The 18,965-nt window shown below is 33.3% G+C and overlaps 1 protein-coding gene across 1 annotated transcript in view; it reads right to left on the reverse strand.

Annotated features, from left to right (window-relative positions):
• LOC103595788 (dystrophin-like) overlaps positions 1–18,965 on the reverse strand; it is a gene marked incomplete at its 3' end in the record, with an annotated part of 276,275 nt that overhangs the window by 247,322 nt on the left and 9,988 nt on the right. The window lies entirely within an intron of this gene.

Consider the following 18,965-nt stretch of genomic DNA (forward strand, 5'->3'; position numbering starts at 1 on the left):
TGGCGCACTGGATAGTGCGCAGCTTCGGAAGCGCTGCGGCGCCCCCGCCCGAGGGTTCAGATCCCACATACGGACCGGTTCCCGCTCACTGGCTGAGCGAGGTGCGGGGGCAACGCCGAGGGTTGCGATCCCGTTGCCGGTCCCTGGTCTGGTACGGAGGCAACACTGAGGGTTGCGATCCGTTGCCGGACACGGAAAAAAGACAAAAGACAAAAAAAAAAAAAAGACAAAAGATAAGTGTTGGAAAGGATGAAAAGAAAGGCAGAACTCTCTCACACTGTTGGTGGGAATGTAGATTAGTACAGACATTATGGAAAACCGTATAGACATTTCCCAAAAAATTGAAAACTTTTTTATATGCCACTAGTGCATATATATCCAAAGGAAATAAAATCTGTAAGAAATATCTGCACTCTGATGTTCACTGCAGCATTATTCACAATAGCCAAGATATGAGATCAACCAATGTGTCCATCAGCAGATGAATGGATAAAGAAAATGTGGTATGTATACACAATGAAACATTATTCCGTCTTTAAAAAGAAGGAAATTCTGTTATTTGTGACAACATGCATAAACCTGGAGAACATTATATTAAGTGACTTATTCCAGGCACAGAAAGACAAATACTGCATGATCTCACTTACATGAAGAGTCTAAAAAAGTTGAAATCCAAAGCAGAGAGTAGAATGGTGCTTACCAAGGGCTGACGGAGAGGGAGGTAGGTTGGGAAGATATGGATCAAAGGATACAAAATTTTAGTTAGAAGAACTAAGTTCAAGAGATAAATTGTACAATATGGTGATTAAAGTTAGTAACAAATTCCTGTATTTTGAAAATTGCTAAGAGAATAAATTTTGTGTGCTATCATCACAAAAATGATACCCATGTGAGACAAATCATATGTAAGTTAGCTTGATTTAGACATTTCACAATGTACATGATAAATGGGTACAATTTTACTTGTCAAATAATAAAAGAAAAATAAAGTGGTAAATTTTATGTTATATATACTTTACTACAATAATAAATAGTTAAAAGAAACCACTGCAACACACATGCACACCACACACATGCACACACACAAAAGAAAGCCATAGACAATCCCTAAATGAATGTGCATGGCTTCATTCTAATAAAATTTCTATAGGTTCACTGGAAAAAATTAGGTAGACCACTGTGTTTCATGAAAGCTCAGGGAATAAATTCAGTGTGACAAAGGAAAGAAATAAGATATATTCAGTATCAACTGAAATCTGTAAAGAAGTAAGGAGAAGAACTGGAAGAAAGTGTCAGATGTGGAAGGCACGCGAGGAAGAGTCCACATAACTGAGGGGTATTATCTGATTTGGAATTTGAGATCTTGTATTCTGGGACAATATAGCATGGCCTTAGAGGGTTACTCTTATCACACTGCAGTTAGTGCCAATCATTAATCCTTTCAAAAGGTCTGCATTGATCAAGTCACGTTGACATAAGTGGGGATTTTGTTGTCCTATGGCTGTATTGTAAGAAACACAACAACCAGAATTACTTGAGTGGTAGCCTATATGCTGTTCTTCCTGTTGTTTTATATGTGTGTATGTGTATGTACAGATATGTGTGTATGTATATATGTATATGTAAAATATCATTTTTGTTCTATTTAAAAATATTTATTTATACATATACGAATATTTTATTTTACACAAAAGTATGAGTTTTCACACATGCCTCTCCCCTATTTTTCTTGAGACAATTCTTCTTTTCCATTTTGCTTGTCCCTCTTATTTTCTTATTTATTTATTTATTTTAATTTATGCATATACAATGTGGCTGATTTTCATATCCCTTTACCAATTCCTCTTTCCCCCTCCCTCCCCCTCCCCCACATCAACATCATACCTGTTCACTCAACCTATCATGTTCAAGGAATTGTTATGATTGTTGTGTCTTCTTCCCCCTCTCCCACCATTTGTTTGTATATTTATTCATTTATTTATTTTTAGCTCCCACAAATAAGTGAGAACATGCAGTATTTCTCTTTCTGAGCCTGAATTATTTAACTTAATATTTTTTCCCGAAATCCATCCATATTGCTGCAAATGGTAGTATTTCATTATTTTGTATAGCAGAGTACATTCCATTGTGTAGATATACCACATTTTATTTATCCACTCATCTGATGATGGACATTTGGGCTGGTTCCAACTCTTGGCTATTGTAAATAGTGCTGCAATAAACATGAGTACAGGTATCTCTTTGACATGATGATTTCCATTCCTCTGGGTATATTCCCAGCAGTGGAATAGCTGCGTCATATGGTAGATCTATCTGTAATTGTTTGAGGAACCTCCATACCATTTTCCATAAAGGTTGCACCATTATGCAGTCCCACCAACAGTGTATGAGGTTTCCTTTTTATCCACAACCTCACCAGCATTCATCATTCTCAGTCTTCAGGATATTAGTCATCTTATCTGCAGTGAGATGGTATCTCATTGTGGTTTTGATTTGCATTTCATGAATGCTGAGTGATGTTCAGCATTTTTTCATGTGTCTGTTGGCCATTTTCATATTTTCCTTTGAGAAATGCGTATTCAGCTCCTTTGCCCATTTTTTAATTTGGTTGCTTTTTACCTGTAAATTTGTTTGAGTTCCTTGTATATTCTGGATATTAGTTCTTCGTCAGACGTATGTTTTGCAAATATTTTCTCCCACTCTGTTGGTTGTCTTTTCACGCTGTTGATTGTTTCTTTTGCTGTGCAGGAGCTTTTAGGTTTGATATAATCCCATTTGTTTATTTTTCCTTTGGTTGGCTGTGCTTTTCAATTCATATTCATGAAATCTGTACCCAATCCTACTTCCTGAAGTGTTTCCCCTTTGTTTTCTTTAAGAAGTTTTATTGTTTCAGGGTGTATATTTAATTCTTTAATCCATTTTGAGTTGATTTTAGTATATGGGGAGAGGTATGGGTCTAGTTTTATTCTCCTGCATATGGATATCCAGTTATCCCAGCACCATTTGTCGAAGAGGCAATCTCATCCCCAATGCATAGACTTGGTGCCTTTGTCAAAGATCAGATGGCTGTAGGTGTATGGGTTGATTTCCGAATTCTCTGTTCTATTCCATTGATCTGTGTGTCTGTATTAATGCAAGTACCATGCTGTTTTGGTTACAATAGCTTTGTAGTATAATTTCAAGTCAGGAAGAGTTATGCCTCTGGCTTTATTTATTTATTTATTTATTTGCTCAGGATTGCTTAGGCTATTTGGGGACTTTATTTTTTCCATATGAAAGGTAAGATTGTTTTTTTCCATTTCTGTGAAGAATGCCATTGGTATTTTGTTGGGAATTGCATTGAATCTGTTGATCACTTTGGATGGTACAGACATTTTCACAATGTTAATTCCTCTAATCCAAGAGCATGGAATATCTTTCCATCATTTTGTGTCTCATTTAAATTCATTCAGAATTGCTTTGTAGTTCTCATTGTAGAGGTCTTTCACCTCCTTGGTTAAATTGATCCCTAGGTATCTTATTTTTTTGTGACAATTATAAATGAACTTAATTTCTTTATTTCTCTTTCTGCTAATTCATTATTTGGGTAAATAAATGCTACTTATTTGGGGGCATTTATTTTGTATTCTGCAATGTTACTGAAGTTAATAACCAGCTCTAGGAGTTTTTTGATACAGTCTTTAGGTTTTCCTACACATATTATCATGTCATCTGTGAATAGAGAAAGTTTGACTTCACCTTTTCCAATCTGTTTTACCTTTATTTTTTTCTCTTGCCTGATAGCTCTGACCAGTACCTCTATTACTTTGATAAATAGAAGTAGTGAGAGTGGGCATTCTTGTTTTGTTCCTGTTTTAAAGGGAAAGGCCTTCAGTTTTTCCAAATTCAGAATAATACTTGTAGGGGGCTTGTCATAAATGGCTTTCATTGTGTTGAGATTTTTTTTTTTTTTCTATACGTAATTTGGTGAGAGTCTTTATCATAAAGCGATGTTGAATTTTGTTGAATGCTTTTTCAGCATCTATTGAGATAATCATATGGACTTTGTCCTTAAATTTGTTGATGTGATGTATCACATTTATTGACTTTCATATCTTGAGCCATCCTTGCATCCCTGGGATGAATCCCACTTGATCATAGTGTATAATTTTTTTAAATATGTTGCTGTATTCTGATTGCTAATATTTGGTTGAGGATTTCTGCATCTAGGATGATTAAGGATATTTGCCTGTAATTTTCCTTTTTTATTGTTGTGTCTTTATCCGGTTTTGGTATCAGAGTTATGTTGGCCTCATAGAATGAGTTTGGGAGAGTAGCTTCTGTTTCAATTATTTGAAATAGTTTGAGGAGAATTAGTATTAACTTCTATTTAAAAGTTTGATAGAATTCAGCTGTAAAACCATCTGGACCCAGACTTTTCTTTGTTGGAAGATTGCTATGTACCACTTCAATCTCTTAGCTTGTTATTGGTCTGTTCAGGTTATCTATCTCTTCTTGGTTTGGTGTTGGTAATTTGTATGTGTCTAGACACTAATCCATGTCTTCCGGATTTTCATATTTGTTGTCATACATTTGTTTATAATAGTCTCTAATAATTCTTTGTATTTCTGTGGTATCAGTTATAATGTCTCCCTTTTCATTTCTGATTTTTGTTATTTGGATCTTCTGTCTTCTTCTTTTTTTGTTAACCTATCTAATCGTTTGTCTATTTTATTTATCTTCTCAAAAAACCCACGTTTTTTGTTGATCTTTACTATTCTTTTTGGTACTCTATTTCATTTAGTTCTGCTCTGATCTTTATTTCTTTCCATCTAGTTCCCTTATGTTTGGATTGTTTTTTTTTTTTTTTTATTTCAAGTTCTTTTGAGGTGTGTGGTTAGGTCATTTATTTGAAGTCTTTGCATTCTTTTGGTGTAAGCATTTATTGTAATAAATTTGCTTCTTAGTACTGCTTTTGCAGTCTCCCACAGGTTTTGGTATGATGTCTCTTTATTTCCATTAGTTTCCAGAAATTTTTTGCTTTCTTGCTTAATCTTTTCTTGGACCCATAGGTCATTCAGAAGCCTATTATTTAATTTCCATGTATTTGCATAGTTTCCAGAGTTTTCCTTATTGTTTATTTCCAATTTTAGTCCATTGTGGTCTGAAAAGATAGTTGGAATGATTTCATTTTTTAAAATTTGCTGAGACTAGATTTGTGACCTAATAAATGCTCTCTCCTGGGGAATATACCATCATCTGATGAGAAGAAAGTCTATTATTTAGTTGTTGGGTGAAATGTTCTTTATGTAACTGCCAAGTCCATTTGGTCTAAGTTGTAGATTAAATCCTGTGCCTCTTAGTTGACTTGTTGCCTAGAAGATCTGTCCCATACTGAAAGTGGGTGTTCAAATCACCCACTATTAATGTATGAGATCCTATTTTTTTTTTCATTAGGTCTAAGAGTGTTTGCTTTATGTATCAGTTTGCTCCAGTATTGGGTGTACACATGTTTATGATTGTTATGTCTTCTAGCAGGATAGATCCCTTTTTCATTATATAGTGGCCTTCTTTGTCTCTTATTTTGTTTTTTGGTTTAAAGTCTGTTTTGTCTGATATAAGAATAGCTACTCTTGCTTGTTTTTGGTTTCTATTTGTATGGTATATCATTTCCCATCCCTTCTCTTTTAGTCTGTGTCTGTCTCTGCAGTGGAGGTGGGTCTCTTGAAGACAGCCTATACTTGGGTCTAGCTTTTTAATCCAATCAGTCAGTTTGTGTCTTTTGAATGGGGAGTTTAGTTCATTCACATTTAGGGTAGTTATTGACAAGTGTTGCTTAATTCCTGTCATGTAATTGCTTTTGTTTAGATGGTTTAAATATCTTTTGATCATTATTTCCCCTTTTATTTCTCTTCTACAATGTTAGTTGGGAATTTAAGGTGTGATGATTTAGCTTCTTTCTCTTTCATGCTGGTATTTTTGTTTTTACTGTGGGTTTTGCTCTTTCCTGTGTATTTGTGATAGTGGTCACCATTATTCAGATTCCAGATGAATGATTCCCTTGAAAATTTATTGCAGAGCTGGACATGTGGTGGTAAACTCCCACAACTTTTGTTTGTCTCGGAAATACACTATTTCTCCCTCATTTCTGAAGGAGAGCCTTGCTGGGTAAAGAATTCTTGGCTGGTAATTTTTTTCTTTTAGTATTTTGAATATATCATTCCACTTTCTTCTGGTTTGTAGAGTTTTGGTTGAGAAGTCTGCAGTTGGTTTAATGGGGGTTCCCCTAAAAGCAACCTGATGCTTTTCTCTTGCTGCTTGTAGATTTCTCTCTTTGTCGTTGAGCTTTGCAAATTTAATTATACTGTGTCTTGGGGAGGATCTTCGTGGATTGAATCTGTTTGGGGATCTTGGAGCTTCCTGGATCTGAAGGTCTGTGTCTTGCCCTACACTTGGGAATCTTTCTGTTACTATTTCCTTAAGTATGTTTTCAATACCTTTTCCTTTCTCCTCACCTTCAGAATACCCAGGATTCAGATGTTAGAGCGCTTGAGGTTGTCTGCTATCTCTTTTAGATTTTCCTCATTATTTTTAATTCTTTTTTTCCTTTTTTCTGTCTGCCTTAGTTTTTTCTAAAAGACCATCTTCACTCTCTGAAATTACTTCTTCTGCTTGTTCTACCCTACTGCTCAAGCTCTCGGTTGTGTCTTATATTTCATTGAGTGAATTTTTCATTTCTAAAAGTTCTACTGCACTCTTATGGAAGATATTAATTTCTTTGTAGATATCCTCCTTCATAGTCTGGGTATTTTTTATTGTTTCATTGTTTTCTCTAATTGAGTCTTCCTTTATTTGTTCAAGTTTTCTTAAGACCATTGCACGGAATTCTCTTTCTGACATTTCAAGGATTCCCTGTTCTGTGGAGTCTGACTTTGGAGCATTACTGTATTCTTTTGGTGGTGTCATTTCTTCTTGTTTATTTGTACTTCTAGTACTTTTTCATTGATGTTTGGTCATTTGGTAGAGCATTTACTTCTTTTACTCTGAGGTTGGCTATGAGGAATAAGATTTCCCTTTCTCTTTGCAGGCTCTGCTGGTGACTCTTCTTATATCAATGTAGTTGAGTGAGGAGCAGGTTGCTTGTAGCCAGAGTGGCCCTGGCTGCTACTGTGGTAGTGAACTTTCTTTTTTGTGACAGTAGATGTGGCAGTGGCTATGGTACACTACCTTGGCTCCTGTTCCGGCACTAAGCACAGCTTTACTGGGGTTTGTGCTCCTGTTGGCGCGTGGTGCTTGGCTCACCTCGCTACCTGCTGGGGTTTGTGGGCAGCTCCCTCTCAGTCTGGAGGCTGTGCCCCCTATATAAGTTTTGTTTATGTACATTTTACATTTATGTGTCTATTACCAAGAGGGAAATAACATATGAAAGACAGATGAAACTTCCACAAGGTCAGATTTAAAACTAGGTCTGGATATGAGAGATAATGCATTCATTCCATATGGAGTATTCTTCACAAGGTGCCTTAATAGGCTATCTCCAAGTTAATAAATATTGTACACAATCATGTAGACAAGGAATGCTATTTATGTTGGTTATGTTCTGTCTTATGCTGTACCTCTCTTTTTCAAACTACCGAGGACTGTAAAAAATAATTAATAATCATGAAGACTCTAGAGAAGGGGAGAATTTTTGCCATGCCTGAAGGGCATTTATTGTTCATGTCCTTTATATTACTATTGAATGCCTCAAATTGACAGTCTGGCCCATTTTGACTCTGAATTCTCAGAAACTTGTTATAATGCCATATTTCTTTCCATGTAGCTATAAATGATATTGTTTTCTACATTTATTACTAGCTATGTTTAAATAATCATCACTATGCTGTGCAATGGCTTCTTCCTTTTGTTTTACATATTTTTTTCTAATACATGCTCTGTAATTATATCTTTCATGGATTCTCACCAATACAATTGCAAAATTACTGTGAAGGGAAAACAAATATTAAAACCTATTAAAATCTGTGTGAAATAAATAATTATGTGTCTGTCTAGTAAGCATAACAAGAAACATTGACATGACATATATGTTAATATATAGGCCTACAGTGTGTTTGTGTTTGTGTGTATGTATCAGTGTGGTGACAAGCACAAGATAGCAGGAAATTAAGTATTGGGTCAGCAAGGGTACCCAAAGTTCTGGTTTCCTATTTTGCAGAAGGAAGGCATCCAATACCAAATGAATAGGTGTGAAAATTGATATTGTGTGTGAAAATTTAATAACATGCATTGAATTATTTCAGACTTACACATGACAATTGGCTTTCAGAGTTTCTGCCAACAGGCCTAAGACTTTTCTTGTAAAAGTATTTTACTCATAAAATAATTTACTCATAAAATTACATTAGATTCTGGCTCAGAGTTTTCACTGTTAGATTTGGAAAATGCTTATTCAAATGTAATTTTGGAGGATAGAAAATTCCCACCATTTGCCTTGACATAATGGAACCTTATTGTGACTTCATTAGAACATTTAAATGTGAATGCTTAGGAAAATGTCCTTTGAGTTATAATGAGCAGGCTGCAAAAAAATGCATGTAGAAAACCTAATAAATGGACTTTTAAAAATGGAGTAATTTTGTGTTGTCCATTTTATAGATGTGGGGATAAGAATAGGATGGAGTTCCATTTCTGTCCCCACACTAATACTTAGTTCAAAATCTCTGATTTTGCACAAAAATATGCATTTAGAAATTCTAAGACTAATATTTAAGCATTTCAGATAGTACTGCTACTTCCAGGTGCTCTACCTTTTAAATGAGTTTGTAAAACCACTAGGGTATGAGGAGCAATTCTCTTTGCTCGCTTATTCAAGAGAGGCAAGAAACTTCACTCTCTGTTTTGTTTTATCCTGGGTTCCCTTGGAGCATGGATGCAGTTACTAGCATTGTCGATAATATTTTCTACAAGCCCAAATTTAGATATCCCATGATGATTATAGTATGAGTTTATATATATTGATATATTCAAGATTTAAGAATACCTAAGAAAACTGGAAGATTGAAGCAAACTTAAAATGTGATGGTTTTGTGACAGATTACTGACAAGTTTATATTATTTTGATTGTGCTTTACAGAAAGAATAGCAGAATAGGGTTCTTTGAATAGGAAATGGTACACAATTTAGAGATAAAAATAATGTCAAAACCAGGTCTAATAATAAAAATTGAAGTTCGTAAGGCAGAGCAGAAGGAGAGATGTAAAAAAGGTAAATAAAACTAAGGGAATTGTATTCCTGTGACATATATGTGTAGTGTGCATGTGTGTGTGTGTGTGTGTGTATGTGTGCGTGTGTGCACTATGTGATAATGTTCTGAGAAATAAAGCTCTAATAAATTTTTTCTTGCATTTTAGTTTTGGCAGAGGCAGGAAGATAGATAAATTTTCCAGATTTAGTTTTATAAATCATTTAAGGATTTACCATTTTAACTTCAAAGTTTAACAAAATGGCATCTCATTCAGAAGAGAATCACAGTGTTTACAGCAAATGGTATCTCCCACTTCTTGCATTTTTAGACCACCACTGACAAGAGCATTTCATAGCTATAGGAACTAATGAAAACATACCCTGCATCATTCAGCCAATTGAAATCAGTCTAAAGCTAGGAGATTTCTCCCATATGTTTCAAAGGATATGGTTCTCCCAGTTCATTTCAAAACTTGAAATCTATCCCAAGGAGGAGTCCCTTTTGTACCTTAATATGCACTATAAAATCTGAGCATTTCTTTGTATTAAGAAAAGGGGAGAGGGTAAGGGTAAGCTATCGTTCCATTCAGTCTTGGTATGTGAGTTTAACTTACCAAAAATGTTACAAATTAAATCTGATAAAATAACTTCACAAAGAATAAAAAGATTATGAAAGGAACCATGAAATATTATTAAAAGTTTGGGTTGATTTCCTTAATCAGAACCTTAAGCAATAACTAATGGGTAGGAACATACCATACATTGGAATTTATTATATAAATAGCCCTCCTGACACATACACCTCATATATATATACTTCCATCATCTTTTATTTTGGTTCTTTCATACATTTCTTTTTCATAAAGTGTATATGAACTGAGGAGTTCCTTCCATCGTTTTTGATGAACAGAATTTGGTTTTTAAATGTGTTAAGTGCTTTCTATAAAATGTGTGCCATCATGTAGTCAAACTAAAGAGTCTTCTCCATATTCAAGAGAAACTCTTCAAGCATTTACATAATTCTTCTAAATATAATCTATTTAAAAGATCAAAAATGCAGGAAAGGCAAAGTAGTTTCACTGCCCTGCAGCATGTGCTTTTATAGCACGTCTAAGATTTACACTGTTTAAAATTTCAAGACTTATGGGCATAAATTATACCTATTTTCTTCCACTGAGAGATGCACGTATTGAATCTTTTATTATTAAATGATGAATACAAATACCTCACTATATAAAATCTAAAGGGTGAGCTACATTGCCATTGTGAACTTGGCTCTCCAATGGCAAGGTTTTTTTAAATTCTCTGTCATACATCCATATTCAAATGATTATTTTATCTTTGATTCAAATATAGACATTTACATTGTAAAATACTTTTTAAAAGCACATTTTGACCTAGAATACATCATAAAATTTCATTCTGGGTACTCACTAGTGTGACTCAATACTGTGTCTACCTTTAATAATTAAGTTTTACATATTAATCATTCATTAAATATTTTTTACCACCCAATCATATTCCACACATACAGTTTTGAGGAGAGAAATAGATTTTAAAATTTATTGATTCATCAAATTGTTTAAAAACTAGTAATTTTTTTTCTATATTTTGAATGTGTCTATGATTACAATGATACATCACAAGGGAATTATTTTTAATGAAGGTATTTTTTCACTCACTTATACACTGCCTTTCTGACAATAAAGATTTGAGGCACTTAACAAAGAAAATCGCATAATCTTAAGAAAATATGAACATTCAAAAGGGTGAAATAAATAAAACAAATATGTCAAAATAAATGTTTTGATGCAGGTAATCCAGTTGAACATAAAATGCAACCTAAAATTTTTGGCAAAGTAGCTCTTACAACGAAACTCAGCAAAATTTCTTAAATGTAATATTATAATCTAGAGACATTGCTTGAGAAAATAGACAACTGTTTTTACACTTTCAGTTTTAAATGAATTTTTATAAATATTATGCATCTTATATCTGGCAATATACTATGTCACTTTAATAACAACAAAAATTCCTAGACAGTAGCCACAGATTTCTAAGCTTGAGCCATGCACATTGATTTCAGGAAAAATAAATTAGCAAAAATAACATCAAAAATTTTAAAGGATACATGACTGACATTCATTACAATAAAAAAATTAAAAATCTAATGCAATTCATAGCCATATAACTATTATCCCAGCAGATCTCCATGTGTATATCATAGGTAAATGGCTAGTTCAATTTTAAGTTGAATATGCAAGGAAAAAATAACACAATTTTCCCTCGATGCAAGAGATACACTGAGGAGAGTGGGAGGGATAAGCAACTCACCTTATGAAATTATGTTAAATAATAACATGCTTTAATTTAAAAGTAATAGCATTAACATGCATCTGAATACTAATTTAAAGATTATAAGATGTGTTTGTATACATTTTGATATTTTATAGAAGGATATTTTGAAAGAAGTACAATTATTAGCAGTACATTTCATAGATGATGAAGTGGGTCCAAAGTCATGGAATCATTTGGCAAAGACCCTACAGTTGGTGAATTACAGAGTGAATAGGATCTATGTCTTCTGGATCCTTGGAAATGAATGTACATAAGGTGCAGATATTTCACAGGCCTATAGTATGGACTGAAATTTTAGTGTTAGAAATAATACTTGTCTAACATAAATTAACTTAAAATTTTGGAATTTATATTTGAACACTGGATTTTAGGAGTGATAAATGAAGCAGTTTATATTCAGTCAAAGATATTATGGTCTGAGATACTGCAAAATGTATATTATATGGCTATTTAAATTCCTAAATATTTAAAGGATACATAATATACTAGTTTTAAAGGACAATTTAGAATTGTCTTTATCAAAGATCGTATGCCAGCAAGAGTGAACACTCTATCATTTGTTAGATCAGTGACATTTGACAACCATTCAGTACAATTCAGTGACAATTTTCAATGATGTGATTAAGTGAATATTTGAACATGGATGACATCTAAATTTTCACCCTAGGCTTTTTAAGAACTCGCTTCCAATTTTTAGTTTAATAATGTATAGCAATGAACTTATTTGCCTTGTGCTATCTCACATTGCAGATTTGATGGCACTTGGTAAAAATGTGCCACTTAGTGATAGACAATTGATGAGAGTGGTATACTGGACCTAAGTATGAGATCTACAACTGTGTCAGCTAACATTAAATCAGTAAAGTCCTGATTACACACCCAGCATGTATTTCAACTCTACACTTTTTATAAGGAACTTGACAAGGCATTGGAATTCATAAAATACAAGCATGGAAATCTTGGGAAGGAAGAAGGGACACAAACAGTGATTCTGGTAGAAAAGAAGAGGATACAAACTAGGAAACTTTCCTCCCTGGAAAGGAAGACAGGGATCACAATGCATCTAGAGGGCAGTCTAAAGCACCACAGACAATTCAGTCTCCCTGCCAGATTTTTCATTGTTAAATTCCTTTACCAGTGGAAAAAAATCATTCATCTAGAAAAAAAAATGATTAAAAATGCAAATATCTGTTAGAGAAAACTCATTCACTGAAACTTAGTTATATCTAAGAAAAAATGTATTACTGAAAGTGTTAAAAATTGTTCCTTAAATATATTTTAATTGGAAAGAACACTTAAAGAACTGTAGAACTGAATTCAGGATACCTGTTAAAGGAGACTGCTCACAAACAAGAGTGGGGAAGGATAACGAAATGATAGAGTGGCGATAGGGGAGATATTTCCATCTTATCTGGGATTTGCTATCTACATTCAACAAGTCACAAATAAATGGAAGCTGTGGATACAGATTTCTCTGGAGCTGGTATGGAGACATGCATAACCACTTGCTGGCATCATTCTCTGTTTCATGGGATTTTGTACGTTGTTTTGTTTGCTTTGTAAACCACAGCCAACTTTATTACAGATGAGCTTTGCTCTCAGCAAATATTTTAATAAAGGTACTTTGAAGTACTTTATTCTCAATAAGTGATTTTCTAAAATAAATTATTGATAGCAAGAGCAACTTCACACTGGAACAGCCACCACAGAGAATACAAATCAGAACATAAACGTGGCTTCCAAGCTCTACAGAGCTAAGCTGTATTCAAGTGAGGATAGCAAGTTAGAAGTCAGGACACAGAAGAGAATGAAAACTGAGGGACAGTGTCAAATTGAGGCACTACTTTAGAACGAGGGAATTGGCTAGAAGCAGTGATTTATAGCACTGAAATAGACTAAAGTAGAGGAGACACTAAGAAGGAAGGAGGAGAAGACAAAATGAAGTTGACCTAAAAAGACCTTAAAACTATCACAAAGTATCCTTTTGAAAGAAAGCTTCTAATACCTCTTTAAGGACAATAGAGGGCTGTTATTTTTTTTTTCCAAGCGATTTAAAAAATCAGGTTTATGCATAAGTTAGTAGAATTGGAAGGCTCTTTATACAATCTTCTATTAGCAACTTCTGAAAATTGTGGACCAACTTACCAGTGGTATCCAAATTTATTGATTTTTTTCATAATTAACATATATAGTTCTGTGCAGAATTAATTTTTGGTTTATATATCTTATACTTATCTTCAATATTTCCTTTCTATTTTAAATTGCATACATTTGTTTTTCCCCTCTTTTTCCTGATCATAATTATAAGAGATCAGTCTATTTTATTTTATTGCAATGAACTAGATCTTCAATTTATCTAGTGTTTCTTCTTTCTAATTTCTTCATTTATCTTTAGTTCTGACTTTCCTTAGAGCACTTTTCTCTTTTGGTAACATTTTTAGTTAAAAGCTTAATTCAATTTATTTTATCTTTTTTTTTTTTTTTTAATGAAGATAAAAGCAAAGACCAAAATTGAACCTCTGGGTAGAACCTAGGCCATTTCTCATGGGTTTTCACATGGAATGTTTTTTTCCTACACAAATGAGGTTTTGTACTCTTGGTTTCTTATTCAACACATTTTAAATTAATTAAATGGAATTTATAGTTGTATTATTAATTTCTAGCATCATATTACTATTATAAAAATATGCATTTTAAGTTATTTTTGTGTTCTTAATGATATTTTCACTGCATCCTAATATATTATCCATTTTTAATTTGTACATGTAGCAGGGACTTTTTCATATATTAATATTCTCCTATGCCTTTAGTAAGTTTGTGTTGAAGAGCAGAAATCAAAAATGATTCTTAGCCTGTCTTCCGTTTCTGGCTCTGGTTTTCCCCAGAAATGTGAGAAGAAGTATGATGTCACCTGGTCTCCAAATTAGCCAGAAACCACCACTGCTCTCTGTCAACACATGGAGGAACTGGTACGGCTTCAAAAGCAAATGGCTTCCTGGTACTCCCAACAAGGTTGAGTCCTAGCCAACATTAGGGCTCTCATTGTACACATTCTCAAGTTCCCATTTGACCACCCCCCAAAAAGAGAGACACCTAGAATGACGATTATACTGTTTGCTTCCCCATACTCACCTACCCTACTTCTTCAACCCTTCTTTGTATGAGATGACACTATCACCTGGAATCTCTTACCTTCTGACTCTTCTGGTTGGGTCCAATCAATAAGCAGCACTGGCAGGATATTGGAGAGCTGGATAGAGAGGCTAAGATATCGATCTTCTCCCAACTGCCCCACCAGGTTGTGATTTAAGAACAACTGCATTTTTACATACCCATGGACTAAAGATAAAAGGCTTTTCCCTGCCTATGAAAAGCACCATGTAGATGTACTGAGCTTTGGCCATCCCATAGGGACAGGGAAAAGCATTCCTAATAACAGAGCTAGAATTTTCTAAATGCTTGGTTGAGAGCTTAGATATAGATTTGGTTAATTTAAATAAAATTATTAAACTATTGCTTTTCTTGAAAGTGCAACATTATGGAGGAAAGGTTTATACATAATGCACATATATTTTATGGAACTATCTACTATGCTTTGGAGCATCAAGAGTGAAAATTGCCATTAAATCTACAGTTTATTTATGTTATTTGTACTTTTTTTGCTGCTAAAATATATTGCAATCTGACAATGGTAAATTAAAGGCTCTAAATAAAAATGTATTTTCATTAATTATTATTGTTATTTGGGCAGTATTTCTATTATGTAGTAAGTTTATTATGTTTTCATTACTGAGTATAACTTTCTCGAGTAAAAATGGTACTCTTTTTAAATACAGTTATGCACCACATAAAGACATTTTGGTCAACAAGGGATGACATACACTATGATGGTCCCATAAGATTATAATGAAGCTGGAGTTGTGTAGTAGGCTACACCATGTAGGCTTGTGTAATTACACTCTATGATTTTGCATAAGGGCAAAATTGTCTAAGGACACACTTTCCAGAACATACCCCTATTGTTAAGCAAAGCATGACTATACATTTTCTTAAGTTTTTCATTATTAATTATTCTTACACTGATTTTTAAAATAGCTTGTTTTATTACCCATTTAATTTATAAAACCATTTTTAGTTTTAGTCAGCGTCATCTCATTTACACCTGAGTCCAGATCTTGGCCATCACTCACAATGCTATCACCTTCACACCTTGGGACTTTTTCTTTTGTACTACTTTTTATTACAAAATAATGGAGAAGTAAAAAAGGATAACACATTGACTTTTGAACATTTGTGTCCTGTGTCCCCCCTTTTGACCTGGGGCTAACCCAAGTAAATGTTATTATGCTCAGGGTTTTGGTTTCTACTTGAGAATGTATTACTTGAGATTCTGTCCTGTAGAACACGGTTTTATGCAGTTCTCCATTAAAATCCTGGCTCAAATGAGAGCATTGTGGAAATCAGCTTTTAAAGGACTCGAATTTAAACCCTTAGGTTGGGTTTGTTCTCTGCTAAACAGTACAAAGTTCTCTACTTTCTGTAAGAAATGTGGCCTTTCCAGAAAAGATCCATATATTGCATTAATGACATTGTAATTTTGTATGTTAACCTATAACATTTATTTATCAATTTCACCGAAAATATGGGGTCTTTAATTGATAAATATGGCTGTAGTTTGGAGTTTGGGGGTTGTAAGGTCAAATTTACTTTCTCTTCATAGTTCCTCTTTATTAACTTTTTTGTTTGTATTTTTGTTTTTAAATTGAGGTATAATATACATACTGGAAAGTACAAGGGTACTTCAAAAAGTTTGTGAAAAAAATAGAATTAGAAGGTAATACAAAGCTTTACGTGAACTGTTTGAAGTAACCTCATACACTTAAGGGTACAGCTTGATGAATTTTCTCAAAGTAAATGCACTTGTTTAACAATCACCAGATCAAAACATAGAACATTTAAGCACCTCAGAAGATTCCCTTATGCATTTTACTGCCTCATTCCTTCCAAAATCTAACCACTCTTCTGAATTTTAAACCCATGGGAACACTTTGTTTTCTAAACTTAATTAAAAGAAATCATAGTAGGTGTATTTTTGTATCTCACTTCTTTTGCTCAAATCTCTTTCAGAAGATTCATCCATCTTGTGTATTGTGAGTAGCTATCATTTGTTTATTCTCATTGCTTTATAATATCCCATCATGGGAGTATACCGTAGTCATTTCCAGTTGTGACTACTACAAACAAAACTGCTATGAACATTCTCATACATACATATTTTTTTGGAAAGCACTGAAATATATTTCTGTTAGTTATATGCCTAATAATAAAATTGCTGGGACATAAGAAATATGCATTTCAACTCAAATAGATAATGCCAATCTCTTTTCAATGGTTGTTTGAATTATATTTCCACCAGTTAGTTGTGAGAAATCAAATTATTCTATATTCTCATCACCACTTGGAATTAGTAGTCTTACTAGTTTCTGTCATTTTAGTCAGTTTGTATTTGTATCCACTTGCAGTTTTAATTTAAATTTCTCCAAGTACTGCTAAAGTTGAACACTTTTCTATATTATTCTTGAATTTTTGGACACCCTATTTTGTGAAATTCCTGTTCAAGTTTGTTGGCTATTTTTTCCTATTGGATTTCTTTCTCATTCTGTAAAACCTAAAAATAAAGAAGTATAGAAGAAAAACACAGGAGAAAACTGAGATACTCAATAATGTGAATGTGTCAATTGTTCTCAGAGTGATCTACAAATTTAACTCAATGTTGATCATTTTCCAAGTGGATTCATGTGGAAAATAAAAAGATGATTGTAAAACGAATACAGAAATACAAAGGGCCAGTAAGAAAGGTAAGAAATTGAAGCCCAGAAATAGACCCACGTATTTATTGACAAATTTTCATGACATACCCAGTATTGCTGAACGAAGGGGAAGCAACATCCTTTTTAATAAATGGTGTTGGTGTCAGTTAGATTCCAAATGGAAATTATATATATATATATATATATATATATAAATATCTTAACCCATTCTTCACACTATGTACAATAATCAATCTCAGGTGAAACATGGATCCAAATTCAAATAGGAACACAATAAGCTGATATAAATAATAACATAATATAGTATCATAATTGTCTTGGTTAGGCAATGTTTCTTAAATGTTAAAAAAATATAAAGTTAAAGTTTAAAAATGAACTATATGAAAATGAATAACCTGTCTTTATTAAATGTCATCACTGAGTATGTGAAGAGGTAAGCCACAGAGAAGGAAAATGTACTTGCAACACATGCAACAAACAAAGGACACATATCCAGAATATAGGAACAATTCATAATGTTGATGAAATTCAAGTTAATTTTTCTCTTTTTGAATAATGCTTTTAGTTTCATATGTAATAATTATTTGGATATCCCAAAGTCACATAGACTTTATTCTATGGTTTATCTGTTTTATTGCCAGGATTTCTTCTGGCTCTATATTGAAAACTGTGAAAATTAATAATTATAATATGCAGAGAAAACCCCATATATTCATAATATATATTCACTATGTGAAAAAATAAAACTGTTAAACAAAATGCATGGTTGACTATCTTACAGGAGACCCAACAGCTTGTTTTATAACATGTCATTTTCTTGGTGCAGGGAGTCCAACGACATCAAATAAATTGAATCTAATAATTCTCTGAATTTTTTGCTTTTTTCTTTACATTTTTATTTTGAAATGAAATATGGTGTTTTGATATTTAAAAAGACATTTTCTTTGTCTACGTTCTTAATATCTTAAACAATATTCATAATTTAAATGATATTAATCTTTCAGGAGGGACTATTATATTGATAATGAGGAAAACAGTCCATAGACTGCTTTTTTTCTAGCTGCAGAAAAATTGAAAATCTAGAGTTAATCTTTTTCAGAAAATAATAAAACATATATTTCTGTAAAATAACTGTTATAGGTTAAAGGTTGCTATAACGAATATTATTTTTTATGTGTTAAGTGTTCAAACCTGGTGATAATAAAGTTTGTTTGACTATGACCCTAAATTCATAAAACCAACCAACTGCTGAACAGTTTCCACTTCTATATCTTGTGTGATTTCCTCTCCCTTTCAGATGAGCTGAGCAACATTCGTGGGGAGGGGTGGTGGTACACGTTGCTATTAATCTATCACCAGTTATGGTCATTTAACAGTATGTGATCAACATATTTGAATTTATCCTTGAAAGATAAATGCGATATAATGAGGAAGCTACTAAAAGTGCTTGGTAAATGTATTGGTGATTAGAAAGGTTGTAGGAAGCTAATTAATAAGCTAATTAATCAATGCCATGATAGAAGGGAAGAATCTCAAAGTTGCTCAGGGACTGGA

Source organism: Galeopterus variegatus, unplaced genomic scaffold (genome assembly GCF_000696425.1).
Source record: "Galeopterus variegatus unplaced genomic scaffold, G_variegatus-3.0.2 Scaffold1846, whole genome shotgun sequence".
NCBI classification, from domain to species: domain Eukaryota; kingdom Metazoa; phylum Chordata; class Mammalia; order Dermoptera; family Cynocephalidae; genus Galeopterus; species Galeopterus variegatus.